Source organism: Labrus mixtus, chromosome 23 (genome assembly GCF_963584025.1).
Source record: "Labrus mixtus chromosome 23, fLabMix1.1, whole genome shotgun sequence".
NCBI classification, from domain to species: Eukaryota; Metazoa; Chordata; class Actinopteri; order Labriformes; family Labridae; genus Labrus; species Labrus mixtus.
The window spans coordinates 11,776,360-11,798,738 of record NC_083634.1 but is presented as its reverse complement, the minus strand read 5'-3'; the positions used below and the strand labels follow the sequence as shown (position 1 = coordinate 11,798,738).

The window sequence follows — 22,379 nt, the reverse complement described above, 5'->3', positions numbered from 1 at the left end:
CATCTGAATATTTGTGATGAAGCATTTTCTACAAATGCACAAATGTCACATAAAAAAAAAAAAATGAATGTAATGTTATTTGGCAGCTTTTTATATGTTTTGAGAAAGAGAAATCTAAAAAATTCTCTTTAGCTAAGTTGCCAAACCCAATATTTTTCTCTCTCTTACCGTCTTTTATGTACCATTCTCATAAATAGAATTGGAAAAAAAAAAAATCTAGGACAGTTCTCTGTGGCTGTTATCAGCAAAATAATCATTTAGGTTAAGAGGAAAAGGATAGTTTAGTGTATTGATGAGCCTCATTTAAATTGCTAATGGCTTTGCAGGGAGTATTATACCACTCCAGTGAGAAGTAGAATCAATACACATAGTTACTGGTAATGCCATACAATGAATCAGAAAGAAACAAGTTTGGATTTAGTCAAACATTGGATGACGGCGAAATCAGTTTTGGACGCAAATGATTTTTGGTACTTTAATGTACACACAAAGAACCCGCTAAGCCTAGACTATTTTGAATTCCACAAGCACGTCATTTTAATTTATGCATTCGATTTTAATAAAGGCCCTCAACGCTGGTACATTGTCAAGCTCAATGTAGCCATGACCAGTGACAGACAGTGTGCTTTAAAAACATCTCATGTTCAAGTCTGCAGCTTTCATTATCTGCAAGCCACCCCACCGCCCTTAATTTGACATGTAGTTAAGTTGTCCCCGGGGGGGTCAAAACACTTAGCAGACGCATTTCAACACTCAACAACTTCTGCAGGCAGAGATACAAAGATTGCATGCCAAGAGGATGTGAGCGCAGAGCATTAAGTAGCTTCTGCAGATGCAGATATGCGTTCATTTTAAGAATGGAGAGGGAAGATGCTATCTCTCCATTGCAGCAAGGATTCTTATAAGAACATTGCTCACAGATAAGGGCCTCTGCAGTATGTCTGACCAGTGAACAGTGCAGAGATCAAATCACTTGCTCCATACTTGGTTGAAATCTGCACTGACGCTTTTAGCACTCATATCTGTATTCCAAAAACGCAGTTTATTGTGTGGCATTGTTAACCGCAGCCCCAATAAGACAGAGAGGCCCCCGAGAAAATTAAAACCCTCGAGTACAAAGGATACATTCTCTCGGCTGGAGTGCAGATATGGACCAAAAATGTCAACTTAGCATTTAAAGCTATCCAAGCCACTCTTACGACCTAGTTGGTGGTGTTAAAAGGTACCCAAAAGCTATCAAACTGACAAAGCCTGACAGAGCCGCAGTACATCAACCGCTTTACTACTCTGTAAAATCTGATACATTTGTCTATGTGCATTTTACAATATGACGGCAACTTTTTGCTCCAAAATTGATGGCTTTCCTTTGTTCTAAAGGTTTTTTTTTTTTTTTTTTTTTTTCCTTCTGAACTCTGGACCAGTAAAGAGGATTCAAACAAAGATGCAATGCTTCTCTGAGACCGACGCTCTAAAAGAAGTTAATTTATGGCCTGTTTGGGAGGCAGGTTTGGGCCTGAATACATAATAAGGTAGTGCACCTGCAGCCGCATACAAATGAATGGAAATGACGGTTAGTATTTACGCCTCCCGAAACCACTGGGACCTCCTGATCAGACCACTAATTGGGCAGCAAAGAGAAATGAAGATAGCTTCCTTGTTCGGAGGCTGCTGTATCTGCAAAACTCGGGCGCAGATTTGCACATGCCACACAAAATCATCTGCTCCAGTTACAAAAAATCTGCACTATGGCAGTGGAAAACAGAAATAATCTGAGAGGTACTGGCAAATGTGAACTTCACTCTGTGTTTTATACTCTTAATGTAATCAAAGTGTTAAATTATTCAGGTAATTCCTGTGTAACTTGAATGATATGAGGTACAGTAGCTCTTCATCAAGGATGTAATAAGACAATTAGCCCCTTAACAAGGAAGTGTAAAAGTCCCCCACCCCTCCATCAGGGCAACAAGCTCCCCAGACTGTCTAAACAGTAGATACATTATGTTGTCTCTTTATAGTTGTTTTGCACCTCTCTGCTGTTGTTATCTATTCAATCATCTTTTTCTCTTTGCAGTAGTAATGTTGCTCTGTTGTCATTTTGTGTAGTTTTGTAGCAGACCTGGCACTATGGAATTTGGCCTTTCCAGGAGAAATCAGCATGGTTATTATTATTATTATGATGTGTTATTGTTCATTTTGTTAGCATTTTTTTTTTAAATAAATATTTAGGTAATGGGATTCATTCTTGTCTAAGATGGTTCTTTAGCATTCAGCTGTCTTGCTACATTAATGTGAATAGCATGCGTTGTTGATATTGTTGAAGTATACCCTCTGCTGGTGATCTGCTAGGATGGTTTTGAGTGGTGTAACAACGTAGCATAACTTTGTTTTCACGTTAGCACTCTTTTGCTTTAGAAATGGATAGCCTATAAGGAAGTTCTTCATTAACTATAGATGCTAATATTAGGGTAACCGCTAGGTAGAGATGCCATTAATCTGGAAAACGATGTCTACAGTTTTATTAGTCCCAGACTGAGCCACACTCAGGGTCAGTAGAACTTCTGCCGCGTTCCATTTACCTCGGAACTCGGAACTGGGAATGACGTCACACCCGAGTAAGCTGCGTTCCAGTCGCAAGTCGGAAAAGCAACACGGACGCGTCCAGGAGTGCCTTTGTTTTGTTAGCTAATACCAGACGATAACAACACACTACGTGGTAGTTTCTGACCGAAAATAACATGAAAACACCTCCACAGAGAGAACTTGCGCGATAACATCGGTATGTGTGATTGATTTAATTACTCAAAAAGACGACTAAGCTGCTAATGAACTCAACAGTTGCATCTTAAACATCCCTTTGGATGCACGTAGCAGCCATATTGGTTCTGAACTCGGGCTACTTTTTTTTTTCTCCGAGTTTCCGAGTCGTAATTACGACTTCAGGGGGGCGTTCCAGTTGACACTTCCGAATGGGAACTGGGAATTTCCCATTTACGAGATCAACTGGACCGCACCATTCATCATGTTTTATCGTATTCGTAACAATTCTTCCTATATGTGTACGTTTTTTTTCTAAATAGTTAACTGTAATGTCTTTCAGCTCCAGCTTGTTCAAAATTTGGTCTAATTAGGGCCCGGACACGCATGGTGGGTGCAAGCTTATTGAAGATCCATAGTTGTGCGCAGCATGACTGTACATCAAGGGGGGCGTGGCCACAGCTGGAGATCAAACTTGGACGTTTTGACTTTTTGTGCCAAAGATAGAAAATCATTTAAACTCTCATATACAATACTCTGTCTTCTTCAACTTTCTGTATGTATGATCGTGGTCTGCCTCGGAACACATTCACTGAAGCCTGAACAGCCTGTGTGACCATCGCGAATGGTTGCTCGCCATCAAACAGGAAGTGGCTGTAACTCTCATATACAATGTTAGATTTGCTCCAGATTTCACAGGTATGATCAGAATTGGCCTCTGAACACAGTAACATAACAACATTCAACTGTCACCATAGCGCCCCCTACTGCAAGGAGTAATTACTACCTCCCATACAAAGTAAAATTTGCTCCAAATTTCACAGGTATCATGACAGTGCCAGCCTGAACTGCTCTACGTAAAAAATATTCTGTGATCTTCATTGCGTTGCCTATTTGAACTTGTCAGTGCGTCGACTTTTACACAAATCCATCTCCTGGCCTGCTCCTTGGCCCCGCCTCGCTGCTGCTGCGTTTCCCGCGGTCGCGACACACCCCCGCATGCACGAAGTGCGAGGGCCCTTCCTCGCCGCTTGCGGTTTTAATGAAATGGATGTTGCTAATGTGGAGTAGGCTAGGGGGCGTGAAGAGAGAGAGTTACTGCCAGTTACTTTTGTCTGCAGTGGGACTGTTTTGTGGTCGTTTGTATCTTGTCCTTTTTTTGTGATTGGTCGGAAGTAGTTTCATGTATGTCTGAAGTTGATTTGCACCTTTGTTGACATTTTCTTCTTTTCTTTTTTTACTTCTTTAAGTATGGCTGTGACTCTTTTGTAGTAGTTGTGCATCTAAGTAGTGTTCTTTTCCTACTTATTTGGCAACACTGTGTTGCATTTTGATCGACTTTTCTAAAACGTCTGTCACTGTAGAGAGGCTCTGGCTCAAAAATCCTTTGAGCCACTAGTGCCCTTGCTTTATTCAGCAATCCATATGCTCCTCAAAGGGTTTGACATCTTTAAAAAAAATGACAGAAAAATAATTTAACCTTTAATGCATGAATACCTCGCAGAATGATGATTACAATATCCTGTTAAAATACCCATTTACATTTAGAATACCATCTCCCCAATCATACTTGACAAGATCTGCAGAGGTGGATAATGAAACTATTTCTGCACAGGATTGATGCTTCTATTTTGTGGTTGTTTCCTTTTTTCTTAATTAAAAGAAGCCATATCTGTAATGCATTCAATCAGAGTGTATTCATTCTATTGATCAAAATCTGGTTCCACTTGTGCCTTAAAAATGTATTGCAGCATTTCAGCATTTCCCCCCTGTGCTTGTGACTTAGGCTGAATTGATTTTCCAAATCAATGATGGGATTGGATTCCGGACTGTAGGAGAGGAGGGCTGGAATCTGGTGGAACCCTCTGCCTCAGCCAGCTCACTCCTCAAGAGCAGTCCCCTGTAACTCCCTCGCTTTAGCCGCTGTTCACAGGGAGCAGTGCATTTCAATCTCTGCACACCTGCTTCATCTCGGGTTGGTATAGTGACAGCAGAAGTGAGTATCCTCTGGCAAACATAAACTTCCCTGCCAACCCTTTGTCACCTTTGGAATGGAGATGACTGAATTGATGTACCGCCCCAGTGGAGCAAAACGGTTTAAATGACAACACATTTTTGTCTCACCTTGAACTTAATTGACTGCCTGAAAGCTAGCGTTTGAAAAAGTGCTGACGGAAAGGCTTCCCTTGGTGTTTTGAAACTGTAGCTATCGACAGAGCCGGTTTGGCATTGTTTTTAGACTGCTGTCACATCTGCATGCGCCATGCACCCACACTCACACGTTAAGATGGATGGTATCTTTATAAGGTTGTGAATTATGCATGGTTCATGTGTCGCATATTACTCCTAATGGGCTAAATGTCTGTATGCATTAGTATGTAAAGCCTTTCTCCAGGTGAAGGTATTGAAGTGAGACTTAAAATGGTATTGCTTTGGGGTTGGAAATAACCTGTTATTCCCATTTCTGCCTCTCAGTAAGAAGAAGCAGTTGTTAACAAGGTGCCTCATGACAAGTAGGTTGATAACCCAGGTTCCCACAAGCATCTCTGTCAGCCATGACAGCTTGAGGACTGGATGGCAGTTACGCTGTCACTGGAAAAGACCAGCTGCCCCTCTCCACGCCATTCGCTCCTCCATTGGTCTCGCCTGTGATGCCGTGCCGCCGCGGCGCAGCGTTGGCAACTGTGGGATTTCTTAGATGGGGAGCCACAAGACTGTAATCAGTCATTATGTCAGAAGCGAGCCCCGCGAGCCCCGCTCCAGCTCATTCAGCCAAATAATAAGCAGCAGATAACACCGCTGGCGTGCAGGCAGGAAGGGAACCCCCCCGCGGGCAAGAAGCTAAAAAACGGGGGGGCCTTTTCCTCTCGTCCTCCACAGGGCTGTCACCTTGGCTCAAGGGCTGGGTACAAGCTTAACATACAGCGGATGGAACAGTTTGGCATTTTTGGAACAACACACCTTGTGCTGCTGATCGGGAATGAGTGGGTTTGGTTGAGGAAAATATATTTCCCGTCAACTACGCTTAAAAATGTTGGTCCTCTGGGCCAGTGGCTTTTCAAGATCCCTAGCTCCACTATTGTAACCACTGGCACAGGAACTTTGCTTTGAAGAGGTAATGAATTTACCCTCACTCGAGGAAAGAAGCTATCTGAAGTAAAGGTAATTCATTTAAAAAGAAAAACCATCTCCTCCTCAGTTGACGTCCTCCTAATACCCAGGCTGTAAATCTCTGGTGTCTAGCTCATGGTGATTTTCTTTTCTTTTAATGTTGATTTTTTTTTCTCTGCTTTTCGGCCAGGAACTGATGGTTTTGAAAACTTTCAACCGTACAAGTTGATGAGAGACAACCTGCCGTACTGTCAGTGTCCAAGTTTACAGTCCGAGTGTAGCGAGGGCATTCGTGGCAGTGACAGCAGTGAAGGGGTTTTGCAGTGGCTGCCTCTGTACTATGACACATTCCATCGCCGGTGCTTCTAAAATGTTGATGCTGTCAGCAGTAATTAAAGAGATGCTCTCACGAGAATCACTGACAAAACACCAGTCTCGCAGGAAACCACTGTGAAATTACGAGTTAAGTGTAATAGTTAAAGGCAGAATTTTCACTGGCCCAAGTGGGGCAGTCAGCTGGCGAAAAGACTTTTAATCATTTGTCAAAAATGATTGCCAATTAAAGAAGTACTCTACATGTTTTAATTTATGAAGAGATGAAAATAAAGTCAAAATCCAAACTCGCTTCAAAATTTCCAGCACCTGATGAAATCAAAAAGTTTTCTTTCTACATTTTTAAAGATATTCACTGCGAGCTATCCGCCACAGGAATGCTGACTTGTGAGTTTGAATAGGGGAAAAAAAAGACCCCCACTCCCAATTTTTTTCTTTTAGCCTGATTCCTTTCCCCTCACCCTCCATGGAGTTTTGTCATTCCATAACAAGGGTCACAGTCCCCCATTGTCTCTCGATGGCATTCCTCTGCATGGTAGTATTGACTGGATCTGCTGGCTGTGCGGTGCCTTTATAACAACCATACATCATTTAGAAGACAGAATGACAGACAGGGGGAGTTGAGATGTCAGATTGTCCTCTCCAGGCAATTGACATCCACTCCCTTCTTCTTCTCCACATTGTTACTCTATCTCCTGACATAGCCTGCATTCATAGTTACGGTCCCTTGTTAGCACACCAGACAAGCTCAGGATAGACATTTTCTTAAGGTGGAGGTTGCAGGAATATTCTGCCTCATATGTTTAAGGGTTTTAAGATGTACGGACTATAAAGTCATAGAGATATAAATGTTATTTGTATATCCGCTGCCACTTTATAGCTGTTTCACTTCTGTATGCATGCAAAGATTGCTAGCTATATTAATCTCGTCAAAATGTTAAGCTTTTATAATCTTCCTATGGACCCCTTTTACCCTCTCATACATAATAAATGTGGCTAAAAGTCAGCCTGGCATACAGCAAATAGCTTTACACAATTGTATGCGAGTTGCACATGGAATTATGAAACTGCAGCATGCCACCAGACAATGAGCTCACTCAGGTCAGCGTAGGTCAACCCTTTTATGGAATTTCTGCCCATAATGATTAATAAGGGAGGTGTAGTTATTGCCTCGGAAGTCATCAGTGGAATGCTGGAGTTAAGCAGTTATCTGTAATCCAGTTTCATTACACCTTCGCTTGCAGTTTCTCTTACTTAATGCATTGTTGTGTCGTCTTCTGTTGATTCTGTGTGCTGTACAGTCTCTACTAATGAACAGCCCGTTATTGATTGGTACGGACAACAGACATTGCTTTGTTCGCCATTTCTTATCAGGTCGGTCTTCCGCAAGGAGATATCGAAAGGCGACGTCCCACGACTTTTGGTGGCTCCAGACCAAAAAGTGTATTTAGCAGGGCGTTCTGTTGTGTCGCCCGTGAGCGCTGTGAAAGGTTAGGCTCCTGTAATCTTGTTTATGTTTTTGGTCAGTAGTAAGCCTCCCTAAGCCAGCTTTGTGTCAAACACAGCTGGAGAGGCCTTTGCAATTGCAGTGGAGCAGAAATAATTGGTCCAGCAGCTTGGATGCTGCCATGACACACAGGTAATTTGCTAATTTCTGTCTCTCAGCTGGTGTTACCAGTGCAGGAGGCTGCGGTCTTTGGAAGAGTTTGTTAAAATGATTTAGACTCGCGAAGTTGCTTTGGAGGTAATGGAAATTGAGCAGAGCAAACAACTTGTATAATTACGGCTATTGATTGCTTGTCTAACTTTTGCAGTGGCAAATTCCTATTGTTTGAGTGAACTTGTGTGATTATGCAGTTAAATAATGGAACCCCCTGCTATCCTCAGCTAAGTGTCTTCACATCATCTCCTCCATGTTGTGGTAGGTTCTTTTCTGCTGTGCCGTATCATCTCGTGTTTTGTCACAGAGTAGTGGTCAGTATGCCGAACCACCATTCAATCAACATGAGCCCTGCATATGTGATGCAGCAGCAGTCCCTAGAGAGTCCTTTTCCCCCCTCATTCCAATGTGGATGACTTTGAGCAGGCCACCTCCAAACTGATGCAGGAATTTAGATCGGTAAGTCCGTAGAAGCCACTTTTAATTATACTGGCAGCAAAGGATGAAATTGAGCAGGAACGAAGTGCTTTTTGTGCATCGATTTTTCTCTGCAGCCGTAGACATGCCGGAGAGAGGGAGAGACAATTGTAACCTTTGCTTTCGATGCACTGCAGGCAAACACGGGAGCTTTATGCATGGCTTTTTATTTTTTTTTCCCCTTCCTTATTTTTTAATACAATGAGAGCATCTACATGAAACCATTCTGATCTCATTAGGGGAATGCCATTGAATTGAATAGTGAGGAAGGCAGGTCTGGAAAGAGGCCACACAAGCACTTCCCCGTGATAGGGCTTTGATGAATTCTTGTGTTCTGTTTTGACATCTGACAAAACTTTGGTGACCCTTTGGTGTGGCTTTTTGTAACTTTAATGACAAGGTGATGTCAGGCTTTTGGATAGATCCTCTGAAGTCATTCTGTCGTCCCCCTCAGGATTCATGTCCATTTCAGTGGCTGTTTCCAGTAATCTTAAGCCTTTATTTTGGCAGAATGTCACCTCACCTGTGTATCGGGAAACTGACTGCCACCTTGATTGCCCTTAGGTCCCCATGGATTCCTGCCCATCTTGGCTACCGCAGATGACTCTGGACTATAAAAAGATCTGTTCCTTTCGGAAAGCGATGACAGCCTGGCTTTTGTTTGCTTGTTTTCAGATGGAGCTTCCTCGTGTTTTCTTGATAACTTCCTCTGTCCGTGCGCTTTACACAGTCACACCAGCAGATGCGGCAATTCGTCATGCATAAGAAACCCCACTTCGACAGCCCATCTGTCTCCGTGTGTCTGTTACCATGCACCAGCAGTTTGTTTTCGTACCTACTACCCATATACAAAATTTAAGACCTGCAAAATATGCTGAACCAATCTCATGACCTCTCTACCTTTATTCTAAAATCTCATTCCCGACCTATACGTGACCCATGTAACAGAAACCAGAAAATATACTTACTGTCACCTTATATAGCTTCTGAGACTCGTGGAAAGATTTGCCATTTGGTGCCCTGCTATACTGTTACCTCCACTGGATGGCTGGAATGAATTATTATGCCCCGTTAAAATGAAATTTGACTCCCCCGACCTGATTCCAAGAAGAACTTACAAAAACAGCATGCCAAACCATAACAGGTAAAAAGCAAGAAGGTCAAAAGGATTGCTTTAATAGCTCTGGGAAATGATACCAAGAACTGGAGCTATTTACCATTTCACCAAGTCAACTGACATTATAAAAACCACTGCATACTGATAAGAGTAATGAAAAACAATGTAACAAGGACATTTGACCAACCCTATTGCCTGACAATGTCAATTTTGCACTATTTTGCAAGACCCTGTCCAACATTCTCTCCTTATAATTTGATCTGGTTAAGATTGTTGTGTCAATAAAATATAATTCAGTTATAGTCAGGGTAAGGCATCTAAATCACTTTGCTAAGGTTCTGGCATGATTAGGTTAAAGCAATTTCAAAATCTTGTTGGTGCAGGAAAAGATTACAGCGACAGGGTGGATCATCAATGGCATGTCTGTAATTCATTGAACTTAAGTTTTCAACCTATCAATCAGAAGTGCCATCTGCTAATCCATCACCCCAGAGCCTTTTTTGTTACCTTCCTACCGAGCAAGAATGTCAATATTGGACTATTTTGAAATGACCTTGAAGACAATTAGTGACATTTTTTTTCAACATTTGCTGGCTATTACAATGGCATCATTAAAACATGACCTGGAACTGAACGAGCTGGTCTTAAGTGTTAAATGTGTTGTTGCCTTTGAGGCAAACACATCTAGCTGTAGATGCCTGATATATTTATGAATGCGGTAGTTCTTGACAAATATTTGCTGTTTTACTTATTTCGTATCTTTTAATGTATTCATGTGTCTCAGATTAAGTTTTATTTTAGTATCGCTGCAAGCTGTTTGTAGGAAACTTTGTTATCTGTGCTTCTTCCTGTCCTGGCCAGGAAACCTTTGAAAAAGAGATTTTAAATCTCAATGAATGTTGCTTGTGGTAAAATAAAGGTAAAAAAAAGAAAATGGAAAGATTAGGGTTTTAACAAATAAATTGCAGTACATGTATAGCCAGAGTTTTGCAGTTCAAACAATTGGTTAGGATTAGGGAAAATCAAAACTAAAATGAAGGCAATGCAAATTTTGTGGTTAATTGAGCTTTAGTTTTTATTTTCTCAACAGTACCTTGTTTTCTATATAAAGGGTACAAAACTTCAATTGGCGCTTGATGATCCAGGAAATTGGACAAACCCTGTTGCTAAGCAATAATGTTGGGATAGGATTATACTACATTACCTGGATTATTACATTCAATGCCAAAATTGTTCTGACTACAGCTAATACACTGTCAAAATGAGAAAATATTGTTGTTATTACTTTCATATTATGGTTAAGATATGTTAAGCCAGGGATAGAAATATATGGCTCAAGCCGCATGGCAGGGTTTGGCAAATACCATTCTGTTATTGCTTGGGAGAGACTACAGTTAATAAGATAATCAATATGTACACATCTGAGATTGATTGACCTTCAGGCTACAGAACAGTGAGACCAGCTAGCTACCATCCATTGTCTCGTTTTCCGCCTTGCTGCATGAAGAGTTAACTTCTTCCTGCAGTGAAACTTCACATTTGCATTGTACATACATTGTAAGTGCAGCCCAATCTTATGTGGATATGTGGCTCCCAGAATACTAGGCTGAAGAGATAGTTTTTGCTGCGACTTTGTTTTGGTTCTAGAAACTTGCCCAATTAGCCAGCAGGAGGTTTTTGAGAAAACGCTAGGTGCTTCAAAGATGCAGGTTTCCATTAGTATGCTGGTCTCTCTTTTTGTTGAGTATTGAGCTTTGGTAACCACAACACAAGGCTGCTCACCACTATGATTGTTTCTGGTTCCTGCTTCCACCACCAACCATAGCAGTCACATCCCTGCTCGGACGACTAAATGTGGCATTTCTGGTGACAGTAACAGATTGGATTTAGGGGGTGCTTTAAGGGTGCTTTCAGAGTGCAGCGTAAAGGTTATCCATACCTGGCTTTCCACTGACAAACACTGCACATCTGAGCACTACATTTCTCTCTTTAAATGTGCAGCCTTTTCTTGTAATTCTAAGCATTAAGACACCTTTCCCTCACATTGTGGCCGTGCATTATCAAGGCTAGCTACTGTTTCCCCACCGCCATCTGCTCGGTTCTGTCACATTTTCCCATTGCAATTGACACTATGAGAACATCGCCCTCTTCTCTCAGTTGTGCCCAGGAAAAGTCAAACACGTTTCTTCAGTCTATATTGTGGCATTAAAGCACTAAATTGCCAAATGCTGCCAAATCAGCCCCTAGGATGGAATAAAGCGGTGCCGTTTTTCAGCGATAGAGAGATGCCTATCATTCTTTTGCTGAGCTTTTACTCTCCTCAGGGCTACGTGTTTAATATGACTCTACAAATGTGATTTAGTGGGCAGATAGCCTTGGGACTCAGGGGTCAGTGCTTCAGACACCTCTGTTGAATGGATACAACTCATGTAGGTAAAGGTTATAGTGAGGATCTTGGATATGTTCTGCATCCGGATATAGCCAAGAACAACCACCAAGGCCTTTTTGCTTTGCCAACAAATACCAGATGACACAAATGTGATATTTTACAGATTCTTTAAAAAATCTGTTTTTTTTTTTTGTTTTTTTTTTGTCTTTCCTGCATATTTCCTAAAATAATTCTTTCACAGAGCGTCAAATTTACAAGACATCTATTCTTTCAACTCCCATCCCACCCTGTCTATATTAATTCTCGATTCAAATACTGTTTTGTTTCAGCCAGGACTCGTTCTATACCTTACTGCTCTCTGATGCATGTTGCTAACCCACAGATTTATGTCTGAGCTGAAGGATGGCTGTCCAATTTTCTGCATGGATAGCAGTGCTGGCAGCATTGTGTGTGTTTTAAAAGCATTCATCAGATATGTGTTAAGGTAGTACGGACATCACATCCATGTAAATCTTGCTGGCTATCAAAAGTTGGCTATTCCTGTCACATGCAGCCATTAGCTTGTGTATGGCAGTGATTTGTCACGCTGGTTCTTTCCATCTAGATGATACAAAGTGTTGGAAGTTGTGTGAGTTGGTATGCAATTGGACTGGATCTGAAACCATGATTCAGCAAATGGGCATGCGATGTTTTAGCGGTTAAATTCCTCAAATTGTCAGATTTTTCTCCTGCTGGTTGTTATTTTAAAAATAATTAAAACTTTTATCACATGAGTGGCCAATGCACTCATCCCTGTTAATGTGTTATGAATACCAAATTGGAAATTAGTCAATCAGTTATGTCTGCCCTTGGATTTTGTATTTTTGTTTTTGAAAAAGATTGATGGCCAAAATGGCTTTCACATTACATACTTTTGAGGGCAAATGTATTTTCTTTCCTGCAGATTGCCTTTCCGAACTGTAAGGGGGTGATCCATATGTAGCACAGGTCAACTGGATCCATTGCACCACTATTTGGCACCAAATATATACTTTATTAAGCTTACATTTAACAGAATGTGTGTGCAGAGGGAATTGGGGAGATTAAAACTGTAAAGACCGAGATGCTGAATTCAATGTGTTTATAATTCAAACATCAGCGTACTTCTCTTGGAGAAGGATTACATGCATTGTTAACATATTTATCTTCCTAGCTTTACAGGTCAGACAAATATAAATGTCATAGCCCTTGCCATTTAACTATTTTCAAAAAGGGTGAATTAACAAAAAGTGATTGAACTGGTCTGGTGTTCTATTTGCACTGACCAGTCGGCTAAGGGTTTCCACTATTCGGCTTTATAGGTCACTGCTATTCTCCACTAGTCACCTATGAAGACCTATGGCCCCACGTTAAGCCCAATTTATAGCTTCAATAGTCAAAGTTTTCCTTGAAGAAACTATACAAAACCTAAATCCGTCACATACCAGTAGACATCTCCCCAGCGTGGGGGCACACAGCCCATTACTGTGCTGATGCAGTTATAGTTATGTCTTTCTTTGTAGTCACCGTGAAAGGTTGACATGCCCCCAGATGACTGCCCCCCCCCTCCTCACGGGGGTCCTGCGATATCTCGGTTGTCTCCTTCCAGGCCTGAATGGGCACATTGTGCTGCCGCCCGCTGCTGCTCCAACAGACCTCTAGGTCCTCCACACACACCTGTCAAGCCATGTCCTTGGCGCCTTGGGGTGCTGAGACACTCCAGAAGCCCCCCTGCTGCACACATGGTGATTGAACCCTTGCACGCCCATACAAACACACACATACACACACACACCTTAAGCAGCCATATGAGAAGAAATAAACACATGTGGTTACACAGGGTTATGTAAAGACATAGACATGTATACAGAGTAATACACAATTTAATTTCACCTCAACTCAGAACATGCATACATGCCCTTTCCTAACACACACACACACACACACACACACACACACACACACACTCACACTCACACTCACACTCACACTCACACTCACACTCACACACACACACACACACACTCACACTCTCAAAGACTTGTCTTTATTGGAAACACACCTCACTCCCTTTAACTATGCTGAGGTTATATTGAGTGTGCAGGTCGGCTTCAGAATTCAGAAAGGGTCAAGTTCCATATTTGTCAGGCTAGGGAGGGCGAGGGCACAGAAGGCTGGTTGAGGCTCACATGGAAACAGGATTGAGAAGTAAACTACTTGTAACTCGATATGCCGCTTCAATCAGTTGCAGGTTTTCTGCGTTCCAGTTAAGAGGAGAAATACTTTCCTTCCAAAGAGCCAATATGTTTGATTTACATTTGTGCTGAAATGGTAGAAGGAAATCAATCAGAAGCTATTTTCTATAATTGATAGAGAGCAGAATACATTAGCTTTTATTAATTCATCAAATTGAAAGGAAATACATAGCAACCAATAAACGTTCAAATATTTTCTTAAAGAAAAAATGTCTTTTAAAGGCCAGAACTAGCTTCTTTAATTCGAATATTTGTTAGAAAAAGCTTACATATGACTTTTGGACCATTGTCCAAAAACAAACAAACACTAGATTTGAAGACGTCATCTTAGGCTGTGTGGAATTTAATAGACACCTTCAATTCAAAACATTCAACCATTTTCTTGGGGGGAAAAAAAGGCACATTGATCAACAATGAAAATTGCAGCCGTTAATCGTTTATGTAAGCATTAAGAATCAAAGGAAAATGTAATTTCCACCCTTTTTTTAATTATTTATTAACCATCATCAACATGAGAATAAAATTGAAAGCTTAGGTTCTGTAATCTTTCAGTAGTGTTGCATAGACCCATTGAGAATCAAAGGAGAATACGCTGAGGCCTTGGTTAACATTAATAAGAATCAGACCGGCATTATTTTCAGTCGCATGGCATGTTTCGAGAGCTCTATATAATTTATGACCCTTTGAATGTAATGCTCTTTTTTCTTTTTTTTTTATGTCTTGCAGCACTCATCTCATCTCAAGTGCATCCTTTGTCTCTGTGCCTCTCTATGGCCTTGGCCGGTAAACCTTCACAAGAACAAATGTAGCGTTACCATCACAGAAGAATTGCTAAATGGCTGATTGTACATGCAAACAACGTGCACCCTCGCGAAGGACCTATGGTGTCAAGTCCCACAAGTGTCACCCTAACAATTTTCCTCTCTATTGACTTTTATGTTCTGCTGCAAGGTTGGTCATCGTGGTGGGAATATGTATGTATTCCAAATAAAAGACAAGCGTGATTATCATAATGAGATTCTCCTGCTCAGGTAAACAGCTCTCCGTTCCCAGGAGAGGGGGAGATTTTCATGTGGACGTATGGCATTTTGACGCCTTATTTTTGACAATAGGCTTCATGGGTTTAGTATCGGGCAACCTTAAGACTTTTAAAGAATTGGCTCTGAGCTAGGATTTTTTCGTAAGATCATGTGATAACAGAAAACCTTGCTTCGGCTTAAGAAGCAATCTAGGGCTGAGAAAAACAAAAACAAGATATTTACATAAATATTCAAACACATGTGTCTGCATACATCTACAAATAAACCTTCAAATGACTGTCTCTAGTTTATATTTCAACAGATGAAGATACAGGCACGCATGCGTTCAATACAGAGAAACCTACAGACTGAGCTACATCTCTTTCCAATTAAAGCCAATTAGGGCTCATGTATAAGAAAGTCTGCAGGGGAAGGACCACAGCGTTCAACACTGTACATCCCTCATCGCCTCCTCTCATTGGTATGCCACAGCGCGAGAGAGAAATATGGACTGAGGGAAAAATCATGGAGATAATCGTAGAGGGAGGAGAAATATGAGAAGGAGAAGCAAGCTGAGGAAGTGAAGAGGCAGAGAATTTAAATGAGGATGTGTAAGTATACATAATCTTCCTGCAGTTGCCAACAACTTCAGTCAATTGTTATCAGCTTGCCTGAATTTAATGCGACCCTTGGGGGTAGGGATGCTGCCTGCCTGTGCATTATAAATGCTGCCCATTGACCTTAGCTTCTGAATGAGAAATCCGTGCCTGGCTATGATTACTCACCTGATAAAAGTGATGCAATTTGTTAAGTTAAAATTCCATAAATAGCGAGGACTTGATTTTTATTCACATTTTTTTTCTCATGCCGTGATTAAACTCTATCTATATGCAGTTTAATTCTCGTAGTGCACGAGGAGTTGTGGCTGCATTGGCTGAAAGTCATCATGGTGTGTTATACTAGGAGTGCACTTTACCTGAGGGTGCAAACGAAATCTTTATGAAGCCGGGTTATTTCAGTTGCTGAGAGCAGCTCATTTGAAAGTGTGCATTGAAACAGCTGCAAGTAGTCGAATAAGCACTTACACTTCACACGGGAGTATGTAGGTTACTCAAGGCTGACTTCTCTTGTAAAAGATGCCGCCATTTCAATACTTTTTTTTCTGTTCATTAGCCGTATCTCTTTTGCCTTTGGCCTCATTGTGCACAGGCCGACTTGTCAGTTACAGTGTTGCAACCGCGGGGTCGTTTAATTTAGAGCCCCGCACTGCAGATTAGAGCTTTTGTTGTGAGCGGCCACGACTACTGTAACGTGGCTGTTTGGGTCAGCGATGGGCACAATAGCTTTGTTACTCTCGCTGACTTCCTCACTATTGCAGCTCCCCCACACTCTCTCTCTCTTTCTCTCTCTCTCTCTCTCTCTCTCTCTCTCTCTCTCTCAGCACATTTTCCACTTGGCTGATAAAATAAGCCACTCTTTGATGAGCTTTCGGCGGGCCACGGTGCCGTGCCTCAGTAAATGCTTTTATAGAGACACACCACAGGCTGTCGACTTGGATCAGTCATACAGCGGCCGCATGCATCCACTGCTTTATCATGTGTTCCTTTGTCTCCTAATAGCACAGTTTTTTTTTTTTTGACACACAATGAAAAGCTGGTGCTAATATATTTCAAGGATGACTGAAACAATATGTAGTTTTTTTCTCTTTGAGACATGTCGACTTTGTTAATCCTGCTCGGTTTCCCTTCAGTTTCTCTAATCCATGCCCCTGTACAATTATGATTAGTTGTCTACCTTTGAAACAGCACGAAGCCCGAGGCTGTGGTAACCAACAGCTGCACACTTGGTACATGCTGCAGAGCATTAGACAGCGAGTGCATCCAACCCAAAATAAAAAGAATAGACGGTTATGGGTTTAAGACTTGAACGAATCAGAATGAACATTTTTATTTGGAACAATTTTTTTTTCTGCTGTTTTTACGAGTTTTCTTCCTTGAAATGGAAATAGCAGTTACATTGAGTATTTCATCCACAAGCTGGTTCTAGTGTCAGCTTATATATTTCAAGGATGAATTCCATTTCAAATGTGCAACTTTTCTATCTTGAGGTATGTAGAATAGTGTTATGCTCTTGTTCTCTACAGCTGCATAGTCACTACATGCTAGAGCAGCTAGACAGGAAGTTGACTAATAATAGAAAAGAGAATATGTTCACTATGAATTGCATCTTACAGGCATCATATTTAGCTGTAAAGGTCAGTTTGAAACAATTTTTCTTCATTGTTACCATTTACTTTGTTTTAAATGTGAAAAAAAGCTTTGCTGAGTTTTTATTTTTCCCATGCTGGTTCTAGTACCACTAATATTTTTAAAGGATGCACTGAATCAATATGCAGTGTCATCTCCTCGAGATATTTAGAACAATTCAATTCCTGCTCAGTTTCTTTTTCCAAAACATGCCCTTGTAAATGTTATCGTGATTAGTTGTCTACCTTTCAAACAGCATGAAGCCTGAGGCTGAAGTAACCAGCAGCTGTGCAGCCAGTGCAGGCTGTAGAATAGCAGACGGTGAGTGCATCCAACCCCAAAAATCAAAAAAATGATAATTATTATGGTTTTGGTTTTCTACGAGACCTCTTTATTCTTTACTTGGTTCTGATTGGTAGCATCTTCCCTGCTGCTGTCGCCGTTTTCTTTCTTTAAATTTGAGAAGCAGCCACTTTGAGCATTTGATTTGGATGATAAAGAAAAGAAAAGGTCTACTTCCTCTATTTTGATGTGTAGCCCTGCACTTTTGCGTTATTTTGTTCGTGTGTGAGTACTTCTTAAGATTAAACGCATTAGACTTTTTATTCAGTTCTTTTTTTAAAGAACATAAATGAAATGAAGTGAACTAAGGCCAGTGTTGGTAGCTGTGATGAATTCACACCTTCAAAGGAGATTTTGTAAGCTCTTTTAAACAGGGAGGTCAACACATTTATTTGCACGCTTTGAAGGCAATGCTAGTCACTTATAATGTTAGAACACAGCAGCTTTTTAGAAAACTATGATAGATCATTCCTTTTTTTAAACTGTTTTTTAAAGTTTACTTTGTTCTTCTTTTCAAGTGAACACATTTAAGGAAGAGTATCCTCTGCACCTGTCATGACAGAAAAGCATTGATACACCCAACACTACTGTTAGGCATGCTGTGAAGCATGGTCCGTTGCACTTGTGAGCACAGTCAACAGCGATGTCCAGCACACTGTACCACAATGAATCACATTTGGGGTGTGAAATCAAATTTAGGTGCAAGTTCATGGCAGTGAGAGCGGGACAGTCAGCCTGTGTTTCATCATTTTGTAATTTACCAACCTCCCTTCCACCATGGGAACTAAAAAAAAAAACAGAGTAGAGTAGATAATGTGATTAAGAAGAAAGGCCAAAGGCGTCTTTTTGTGGATCATTTTGTGTGTCTAAATGCCCTCCTTTTGGTTTTGTGCCTTTCTGCAGTATGGAGTCATTCACTTACAGATATTGAGTGATCCTGGCTGGCTCACTTGGCAATGCAACAAAAGTCTTTCACATTCCTTGTTGCCCTCTGTAAAACCGATGGACTGTGTAACCTATATTATAAGACAGTGAAAAATTAATAACATCATGTAAAACCAAAATACCACTATCGTTTAGTCTCAGAATGCTATCCAAGGAGGCTTTCTTGACATGAAAAGCACATCTTTTTTTTGCATCATTTTAAATAATCTTTAGAAGAAAGTTGCAATAAGAGGTCATTATGTAGAGCTCATACTTCCTTGTGCCCTTTTATTAAAGAACACCCTGCCAGGATTTGACCGAGTTAGCAGGTAGCACAAAAGGTTGTCAGCAATGATTTGAAACTTGAATGTAACCTCTGTGTTTTGAACCTTTCCTTTTAAAAAAAAAAAAGAAGGAATGAATTCAAAAATCTTGCCCTCTTTTCCTCCTGTCAGACGCTAACTTTAATCTTAGCCTAGCTTGCGTTCATGTTTAAGGTTATCATAACGTTAGCTAAGGGTTTTGTCTATTTTTGTTGGATTGAGCTAACATTAGCTTAATGACTGTTAGCTTGCAGTAGACGGGCAAATGATGTGTACACAATTCTGATCGGTCAATTTTCTTCATTAAGGGAGTAAGTTCTTAAAATATGATTTCCTAGCAGTGATCCTGGGCCAGTGGGCCAATGGCATAATTCACTTAATATCAACCCCTGTGTTGGTTTGCACTAACATTAGCTCATGTGTGTTAGCTTGTCTCAACATTACCTTGATGGTTAGCTTTTAGTAACGTGAGCTTAAGTTACAACAGCTAAAGTAACTAGAGTTCAGGTTCAAAATGTTAGCTCATGGGGCGCGCTGATGGCGCAATGGTTAGGGCGCGCGTCCCATGCATTGAGGCTGTCGTCTCAAGCGGGCGGCCCGGGCTCGCATCCCGCCTGTGGCCCCCCTCCTGCATGTCGTCCTCCACTCTTTCTCCCTGGTTTCCGACTCTGTCCACTGTCCTATCTCTCTCCATAAAGGCACAAAAGCCCAAAAACAAATCTTTAAAAAATGTTAGCTCGTGTATTTATAGACATTAACTATGCATGTTTATTTCTAATTTGAGTGTTCTTTTGGGGATTATTAAAAAAAACATGATAATATCTAGTATTTTACAGACTTGGTTATTGCACTTTTAATATAGGCTTACCTTAAATCTTGTATAGTTATTTCAATATCTCCCAGAAAAACCTACAATGAGGTTCTTTTCGGACATCATTAGTGTCTTGCTGCAGTAAAAACTCAGCACAGTGACTCCAAAATTCAGTTTTCATTAACAAGCAACTTGGCATTAACAAGCGGCAGTATCACACTGTGTCACATTAGGTCCTCCATCTGTGATGCTTCAGTAAAATTGCATACCTTTGGTTTAAGCGTCCTTGTAGTAATGGTGCAAGTTTTCCTTGAGTGCCTGGAACTGCCTCTTGTACATTTCTCTGCTCCAGAAACCCTTTTGAAGATCCGTTGGAAGCTTCAGTTCTCAACTCCTGCCAGTGCTTAAAGACAGATCATTAGAAGAGAGCAGGTTCAAACAGTGAGAGGAGCGGTGGATTTGTGTTTAAAAAGGCATAAATATGTTAAATTAGAGTTTGTACAATTGCTGTAATTACCGCAAATCAGATCTACATCAAGTGTAAGCTGATGATGAAAGCCGGTTACGGACCATTTAACTGCCTGGGTCATAATTTAAATTTTCTGTGATCCCTGTGTCTCCCTTTGTGTAACATTTTGCTGTTTGCATTGCTGCATTATGGTGCAATTTGTATTCCTTTCCAAACACTTCCAGGCTTGGTAAATGACTGGCAGATGCTCTGTTGACCACAACGAGCGGAGCGCTGGTTCAGCTGAATTGACCTATGGCATCTGCGTTCTCCGCCAAAGTCTCAAATTTGATCAAACATAATGAACAGCAGATTTGATGCACCACGTCCCCGGCACTTGTGCAGAGGCCAGGATCAGTTGGCCATTGTGCCTGGAAGATATTTGAAAGTTTGGCAGTATAATTGAGTTGTTTTTTTTTTCCTTTCTATTGTTGCGGCACTTCACAATGAAAGTGGAACAATTTTACTCGGAGTATTTCCTATCTGTGACAGACTTGCCGAAAACCAGACCTGAAGACAACAGAAGATATGTTTTTTCTTTTCTTTTGTTTGTCTCTGCTTTATTATGGAGATAGAAGGTACTTTAAAGCATGCGCAGGTGCTATAAAAAGATATGTGGATATGTAGTAGACAACCCACACAGGTCAACGTGAAAAAAAAAAACTTTTTAATTCTGTCTAATCCAATATCTGCTTGATTAGCATTATAAATACAGGTCTTCTGATGAATCCCTTTTTAACTTTGGCTCATTATTCAAGCCTCTAACCTGCTATCGACAGCTTAATTATAAGAGCTTTGGTCCTCATCTCCTCTTTTATGATTGCTGGTGAGATTTAATTAGAAAGCATGCAAAGATAGTTTGCATCACAATAATGAAAGGGAGTAAGGTGACGTGGTTTTCAGAAATGTCCTTTTCTGTTTCACTGAACCCAATTTGAATGAATGTATGCGTAGCTGTTCATTTAATTAACGGCGAAAACCACTTCACCTGTGGACACTGCTATCAGACCAGCAGGTTTCCTGTTAAATGACGAGTGAAAGAAAGGTAATGAAGGCAGGAAGAGAGCAGGAGGCAAGAGATGTGTTGTTTCAAAGGCGGAGAAGAGGCAGAGCAGGGGAGCAAAAAAGTGTGCGAGGGGAAGTGAGACGGCGCAAAAGAAGGGTGACTGGGGGAGGCAGTCATCAAAATGCTAATGTTGCATGGGATATTTACTGCACAGTGTTAATGCAGTTTAAAGCAGGCTCTTTGTCCTGCAGCCCATCACCAAGCCCCTGTTGGGCCCTAATAAATCAGCCATTAAAAGCTGATGTGACCTGAATAGCGTTTCATACAGCGACGAGCGGGCTCTAATTCCAGTGTGGGAACAACAGGGACAACAGCTGAAAAATTTATGAAGATGCCACTTAATGAGGGCTGACCCAGAAGTGACCGAAATATAAAGTTTGTTTTTGATGCTGTTACAGGAAAAAAATAAATATTTCTGGCATTGAATAGCGATTACTATAAGGCAAGTTTTCCTGAGTTAACAGTGACCCAAAGTCATCTTGGCAGACACCAAAACTTCCTCCTGCTGGACTTTTTAATTATGTCCCCTGTCATTTATCGTGAACAAATAATAAGTGTTGAAGTGTTGAACTTATGCAGAGCTAACCTTGTTCTTTTTTTCCCCTCTTTCCTCACAGGAAACAGAAGATGGTTTTATTATCTGGCATGTGAAATGCAGGACTTGTGAAAAGACTCAGACTCCTTCTTCAATCAAGGTATTGTTGATTTTGTCTATTTTTTTCTTCTGCAGTTAGACCTGAAAACAAAAAGGCTTAAAATATGTGTTGTTTCATGTTGTTAAGTCGATCTGAGATTATCCACACTGCGATCTAATGAAGAGCTCTCGTGTGGGCCGATTGGGCCTGTTGCTTTCTGTGCAATAGGATCTTTATGAAAATGATTCATGCAAGGTACTCATCTTAATATGCAAATCTGTGGGACATCACCAGTAAGCCTTTAATTTCTGCTGCCAGCAACAAGGAGGGCTCCTTTTTTTTTTTTACGTACCTACCGAGTGTGTTTGGATTTCATTCCCTGATGCAAATG

General features: G+C 40.9%; 1 protein-coding gene across 1 annotated transcript in view; it reads left to right on the top strand.

Annotated features, from left to right (window-relative positions):
• The window catches only part of LOC132958274 (adhesion G protein-coupled receptor L3-like), a 220,426-nt gene that overhangs the window by 5,637 nt on the left and 192,410 nt on the right, over positions 1–22,379 (top strand). The window contains exon 2 of the mRNA XM_061031001.1: positions 21,971–22,048. The gene's annotated coding sequence lies outside the window, so the exon portion shown is untranslated. The remainder of the gene's footprint in view (positions 1–21,970; positions 22,049–22,379) is intronic.